The sequence below is a fragment of the Pygoscelis adeliae genome, unplaced genomic scaffold (genome assembly GCF_000699105.1).
Source record: "Pygoscelis adeliae isolate BGI_AS28 unplaced genomic scaffold, ASM69910v1 Scaffold108, whole genome shotgun sequence".
Taxonomy (NCBI): domain Eukaryota; kingdom Metazoa; phylum Chordata; class Aves; order Sphenisciformes; family Spheniscidae; genus Pygoscelis; species Pygoscelis adeliae.
In genome coordinates, this window is record NW_008825498.1 from 6460879 (window position 1) to 6468741 (window position 7863).

The following is a 7863-nucleotide window of genomic DNA, read 5'->3' on the forward strand; positions in this document are numbered from 1 at the left end:
ATTTGTTAGGGACCCTTTGATCAATAAATGCTAGGTACTCTCCAGCCAACCTGCTGCTTCTGTGCTGGCCAAACAGCTTTTTTGGTGTAATGGAGAACTTGGAGGTGCCTCTTCTCTGGAGCTCCTGGGATAATGCTGCTGCCTTTCCTGCTGGGGTACATCCCACCACCGAGCCTTCCCAATTTTCCCCCTCAATTTACCTAGATGGTTGAACAGTGCCAAATCTCAAATCAGGCTCTACATATTCTTCAATTTACAGCCTCAAAAGAATCGAGGTCTCAGTCTTGTTTTGGTTTGGTTGTTTTGCTGTAGACTTGAGGATGTATTCTCAACATAGCAATAGCTGGGAAGCCTTGTCTTCCTTTTCAAAGTTTAGTGTCCCAAACAGTATTTCTCCCCTGCAACCTCTGTGGATGTTCTACTAAAAATGCAGCAATTGCCAGTAATACAGTAGCTACTTATAATCAAATTTCATATTTGTATGCTCTCTTGATTTTTCTGTCACAGAAGAGCATACACTAATGTGGTGACAATGTGAAGTTGCAACCTCCGTAGAGCTCTTTGGAAAGATCAGTCAGGGTGAGGCGATGGGCATGTGCTCTCTGAACTGCTCTCCATGTAGCTCTGGCTGTAGAAAATGCATCTATGTGTGTGTAATGAACTGTTGGCGCTCAGAGGATTTGAGTGTAGTTGCGGCTCTCTTGCCCCTCTTCCCTAAGCACACAAAAGCCACCCGCATATGACCCCTGGCACGCAAAACCTGGAGCTCATGGGCATCCACACGTCTCATCTCATTCCTCCCCACTGTTCCCTTATTACCTTTACAATCAGCCACTACCTGGACGAGATGGACATTATTTTCTCATTGCTTCCATCTTTCTTCTCCTCCCCCCACCTTGTGAGACTAATTTTTAGAAAGTGTTTAGGACCGTTTGTCTCTTAAGGAAGGGAATGCTCTCTGGTTTATGAATTACTGTTGTTGCTTGCTGCATTTCCCACTCCTAGTATATATTCTTAAAACCCTTTTGGTTTGCATTAACAAATTCTACTTTCCTACTTCTCTTGGCAAGCCCAAGAGAATGTTTTTGGTTTCCCCTTCCCCGTTTTCAGTTTCTGTAACCAGCTCTTCCGCCGTTGTTTGCAGACCTTTGATCAATCTCCTGTAACTGAACTAAATGGTCAACCTCTTCTTCCTTGAAGTGGCTGGGGTTTTTTTCCTTCTAATGGGGAACACTCTTGTTGACTTTGTATTTTCCTGTGCGGCGCCCAGAAAAAAATTAGCTTTTGCATCATTCACAATGGCTTATATTTATTACTATTTCTTAAAATATATTTCTTTTGAGAGGCTTTTTTTTTTTTTTAACGCTGATACATTTGTAAACCTCATGGTGGTATGCATTTATGTAATTTCATGAAAGCACCTTCAGGTGGTTCACCCCCTCCCGCAGAGCCTAAATGCTGGTTCTGAAAGCAACATATTTCACTCTGGGTATGAATAATGAATAGTATCGTTGTGCAAACTATTTTTATACTCCTGCTTTTGAAGATAAAATTTGTTGATGTGGTATGGGTATATACAGATAGACAGATCTGTGGGCCCACCCCTTCTGTGTTCCATGTTACAGAAGTTTGATTATTGCATTACATTTGTTATCTGCAGTACTGCAGGGCGAGCTTATAAAAACCCAGCTGTCTCTCTGCTCCATAAATCAAAAGTAATGGCCAGATAATCAAAATTATGTTCCAATTCTAGAATATTCATTACTAGTGGCATTGTATAAAGCAGATATAAAAACAAGCAGAGTTTTTGTGCTAGGATGATTAGAGGGAATTACGCTAAAAACGTAGAATCATTACTGGTATGTTTTGATTTGAAGTTAATAAAGAACAGTTTGCTCAGTAAGGTTATTTTAAGATAAACTGAGAAATAAACAAAAATGAATCTTTTAGCCTGACCTAGTCAGGAAGCAATATTCAGTGCCCTATCTTTCCGAGAACTGATTTTTCCTCATTTGGGCAGAATGAAGGCAACCAAGAAAAACAGCTAAAAAAAGTAAACCCAACCCTTGAAAACTCCTCATGGATTGGGAGAGGCAACTTCAAAGACCTGCTCTGCTCTTGTGTCTCATAACAGAAGAATTCCGGGCTATTGACGAGGTTTTTGATCTTCCCATTTTTTGTGTGGCAAGAATTCACACTGAGTAGAGCCCGAATAATCTGATTGCAGAGTGTCTAAGTCCAAGCCCTAACTTTGAGTTAGTTGCTTTGGTGTTTCCTGTTGTTCCCTGTTGATATGTCTAATTAAATATTTGCTGTTCCTGACAAAAGACTTTAAAGCCTAAACTACTGCTTGGGGTGTAAAAAGTTCCAGTCCATGCTCAGGAACAGGGAATTGTGCCTTGGTATTTTATCTGCTGGGTGAATGCCCTAACCATTATTTTGAAAACGGTCTCTCTTGAGTTTTGCCATGAAAATCTCTGGAAAGCTCTAGATTTTATCCCGAAGGAAACAGATCGCAAATCCTTTGCATTTATTCACAAAATAAATTGTTTTCTGGACATTCCCACTAGACCTGCAGCTCTTTGAAGGCAAGAATCAAATGGCAATGAAGTTTTCATATGGGACGAGGACCACAAAGAAACATTTTGAGCACAAGCCTTCAGGCTTGTCCATCAGAGACTGGAAGGCAATCTTTTGCTGAATAGCAGCCCATCAGGTCAAGTTCTCATGAAAAATTTTGCCGCTTTGAAACTCAGTAGTGTCAACATGTCTACTGGAGCAAGGAATTACAGAACGTAAATAAGAGTGGCAGAATACAGCCCTTCAAAAATGGGTTCAGATACAAAGCTCCTGAGTCAATGGACATGCTCCCGTTGTGGATGCCCTCAAAGCAGCATTCAGCTCAGAGAAAATGTTTATTTCTGTAATATTTCTGCAGCCATATATGATAGTATATGAAGCTAAACCACCTTGAATAGCCAGTAATATAAGCATGAATACATTTGTTTCAGAAAATAGACTGGCATAACAATTCCAAGTTGTTATGAATTGTCAGTTGACTTCTTTCTGAAAAATATCCTTTAATGACTTCACGTTTATTACAACTCATTGTATTCACTAAGGCGCTGTGTTTGCTGAATTCTGGACCATGCTGTGATGACAGGTGACCCTGTTTAAATGAGCTTTTACAGAAATCTATTTCAGAACTGAGTATTTGGAAGAGAATTTTGGTGGCAATTTTGTTGGTTGATGGTCTCAAACACCACTAGACACTCAGACATTTAGTAGCTGCCACAGAAATATCAGAGCAGCTGCCATTCTAGAGGAGAGGTAAAAGATCACTCCGTGAAATTAGATTTCTACACTGCTCCGGTCATACATACTACTGTAAAGTGCTGGGTCATGGGCTATGTGCTGCATACGGATTTACTGTAGGTCTGTGGCCACAGTCCCTGTTCATTCAATACACCTGCACAGTGATGGTGATTTTACAAGGACAGGATTCATAATCAGTGTCAAAACATCAGGCTTCCCTGAAGATCATCGCAAACTTGTTTGTCCTCCCAGCTCATATGAATACGTGGTGCTTAGGCATATTTGCACATCTTATTTCAGGGGAGATTTTTCTCCACCATTGAAAATCTTTGCGAGTCTTAAGAGTGCTATTTTTTGTTACTTGAATATAACACTGTGTGGGATCCCCCACAAAAAAACATGCTTGCGAATGGCCATTTAATAAAGAGGATAATGAAATTAGAGTAGAAAAGGGCAGATTATAATAGCACCCCATTGACAACAGTACATAAATTTGCCCATTGCAGACGATTCAAGAGGTGTTTCATGATGGCATCATCTTGTTGTGAAACCTTTTTCTAATTCTAAAAATGTGACAAAATGGGTATAATTTTGGATCTAGAGAAGCAGGGAAGGAATGGGCACTTATTCTGCAGTCATGAAGATTTGGGACTTGTGACCCCTCTCAGTGAAAATGAAATTGCTAATGTCAACCCATCTCTGGCAGACAGCACCTCGCATTGATTTTATACATAATTCAGCACAATTGACAGCCTTTTCAGGACAAGCTGGAGAATGATATGTTATGGAGGCTAAATTGCTTCTCCCTTCTGGAAAAGAGGGTCCCTTGAGGCCATGATTTATGTTTAATGGCGTGACAGTTGGGACTGTGAGGAAGCAGGACTACGTTATGGCTGATGTGAAGACACTCATAGTGCAGTAGTGGCACAGTAAAAAACTGCCTCCACGGAAATTGTTATTGTCATAAGATATCCAAAAAACCCTTTTTCTCCCTCTGTCTTGCCCCAAACTGTAGTAAAAGAAATTAGAGCACCTTACCCACGTTTAGTTTTGCATATGGAGATGTATTTTCTGTGCAATAGGCTGGCAGGCCAGCCATGTTAAGCCTAATCAGCAGAAAAGAAAAGCTGATGAGAAAATACTGCAGCTTCCTTGCTGATGCTCTTCGGCCTTTGTCACTGGCTGTATTGCTCAGCCAAATGAGCAGCTGTGGGATAAACCTGGGCACAAAACTGAAATGTGCCCATTTTCTTTAACTGTCTGGGTCTGAGCTTCCACTGTGGCTCCTGGATGGTTATGATGAGATCTCTCCAGGGTAAGAGCAAATACACAAGCCCTTCTCATGAAGCAGCTGCTAATCCCCACCCTCACACCACACGAATTTGTGTATTGGCCCCACAGTGCCAGGGGCAGGCAAATGTGAAATAATAAGCCTAAGGGTACATTTTTTTTCTTCGCCGTCTCGTAGAAAATCTTTTTACTCCAAGAAGCACCACCTCTGCCAAACAGCCGGTGCGCAGCTCTCATCGTGGTGCCCTGGCTTTGGCCACGCAGTCAGCCAGTGTCTGGCCACCACAGCACCTCATGCAGGGTCAGAACCGAAACAGAAAATTCTGTTCCTGAGCTGGACGTCTCCAGAATTCCCACTTTGCTAGAGAGGTTTGATATTTCAAAGTACTAGCAAAAATATCTCTGTTGTTTGGGAACAATAGTAGCTGAAACCCGTTGTTCTAACTGATTTTCTTTTTTTTGTTTATGTGAGTCAGTGATGAAGACGGTCTGTATTCGTTGATGGTATGCAAAATTCAGCGCATGTAAGAAACTGTTCTTGCAGCATAATCAGATAATTAGATGTTTTGTCACTGTCTTGCACTGTTTAGTATAAAGTACTTTGAATGACAATATGGCAGCTCTTTCCAGCAAACTTTACAGGCTGCTTGTTGCAAGCTGCGGGTTAACTCTAATTGGGTGTCCTGAGATTTACTACAAGGAAGGTAATAACCTCAGTACAATAGCAAGAAGCTACATCTTGCCACTGTTGTCAGTGTTGTAAATAAAGGCTAATTTTCCAATTGACTCACTCTTTCTCCAGTGATCAGGTTTACCAAAAGAGGTATAACCTGATCCCATAATTTCTGCAGACTCTGTAATATGCAAACACATCAGTGATCCAAGTGGCACTGCGTATGAACGAGTATATGGGGGTGGGGGCTGACAAAGGAGAACTACATTTTGAAATAACAATTTCATTGTTTTATTGAAACAGCAATGAGTTGTTTGCCCTTTTATTTAGCCTTTATGATAGCAAATAGAAATGATTTGGCTTGCCAGTCAGAACTAGAAACGGGGAGGGGGAAAAAAACAACCCAAAACCTCAGTGTAATTTTGAGTCAAATGATGTTTGGATCAAACTCAATGCAATTTATTTTTATATACTGTCCTCCATACAGAGGAGGACAAAGCAGTTTACAGAGAGAGTCAATCATCAGAAGCTAAAGGGGAAAGGAAGGTTTTAAAAGCAAGAATAATTTGGTAGCTGGGAGTTTTTATTGGAGTTCTGAGAGAAATGAGAAAGGTTCTAGGTAAAACACTTTTTTCTGCCTTTTGGTAGGCAAAGTACTCTATTCAGTTGTGTGAGAAAATGGTGGTGTCACCCAATCTCAGATCTGTTCCAGTTCAGCTCTGAATAGCAGCCCCATGGACTTCCGGCCATAATTAGGAAACAGTATTGTCGAGATACAGCTTCATGCATTAATTACCAGCTTTTCCCTGTTGGTTTTTTTATAAAACCTGGTATCGTCAAAATATCATCAACTTGGTCCATTTTGAGGTTGAGTTTAAAAAAGATTAGAACAGAATGCTGTGATAGTATTCTGGTTATATGGATGTGAACACATACACACACACACGTAATATATTCTACTATTTAATATTTCATATATTGGGGCATCCCTTATCTCTTGACTCAGTTTTGCATAACTACCGAAACCATCCAGACTAGACTAATTTACACTAGCTGAGAATTTGATTTATTTCACTTGCTTCGTATTTACAGGTATCAATCAATTAGTATTTCTGAGTGTGTGGTTTTAGTGATGCGGGATGTAGAAGGGCCGTCACGGTAATCGAGTCCAGCCCCAGAATGATGGGTACCCATGGAGAGAGCATCCCCAAGGTGGACTGTACCTCCAGACTCTCCTGGGCACCCCAATACACAAAGTGCTTTCCAGACCTTCAAAACACTCCAGGCAAAACAGAATTTTCACCTGTTGGCTCTTCTTTAGCTGAGAGTATCCTTCCCTGAAAGAGCAAAGTAATCCCTACTGCACTGTATTACATTCACTGAGAGGTCTTTGTCTTACACCGACAGCTCAGCCTCAAGAAACAAAAGAGAAATGGATGTGAATCCCCCCCTTTTTTTTTTTTTAATTTGGCTTGCACAGGACGTGGAATAGCCCCAAAGCTCCCAAGCAGCACATTAGTGGACCATAATTCCCAGCTTAAAAGCTTAACCAAACCAATCATTTGTTGCTGGTCAAATTCTTCAAATTCTTCCAACAGTTGTGTGTATGAAGTGTTCTGTCAAAGAATTTTATGCATGAGTGTCAGCCTGGCGGGGAGACTGGGTCCTACCATAGCCTGGAAGCTGTTCAGCTGCTTTTGGGAAGGGAAAGGAGGTGTGAAGTAGTAGGGGTCAATTACAGCCCCACTGTAAACAGAGAAAAGAAAAGGGAAGAGGTGTAAAGCTATACACACTGATGGGCGTATGGAAGGCAGGGTGCTGACTCTTAGATAGCACTTGCCAGGAGAGGAAGCAGCTCCACGCTGCACCCTGGTGAGCTGCTTTATTTCAACGTGTGAGTTGGAATGTCCTTTATTCTCACCGACTGGAAGTATGCGGTAGGATATTGCGACAGAAAAATATTAGTCTAGCTCACAGAAGAGGCAATAAGATGCAAATGCTTTTTCTTTAATGTGGGTGATATAAAATGCTTTTGTCATGCATTCATTAACCATGTCATTTTAGGAAGCGCTGACTCTAGGAGATGCTATGCCTCAAGCTCCCTTCAAGAATACTTTTAAAGATTATTGTGATTCCATTCATCACTTTTCTAAATGACGACCTCTAGCCGCACAGTTTTTACACAAGTGTAACTTCACAGACCTTGATATTCATGCTCATTACTGCGAGGCAAAAGTTGAGCCCATGACTGTCCATGTAAAAGAATGATGGTGAGCCAAGACTTAGATGGTGTGTGATATTGTGTTACAACACTTGTGGGTTATTATAACACCAGCTTCTGGATGTTAAGTCTCTTCCTAGTTCAAGCATTTTTTCTGCTAAAAGCAATGCTTGCCTCACCCTCCAAATTGCCCTTCATCCTGAAGGCGCTAAGATTTTTTTTTCATTCACACATTTTCACTTAAAAATATGGGTGTCTATTGCAAAAGTTTGCAGCACTTGGGAGAAAAAAATGTTTGACTGTAAAAATCAAATAAGAGTATGCTTATGATGAACTTTCTAGTTCAGAAACTCCAGAAATTTAC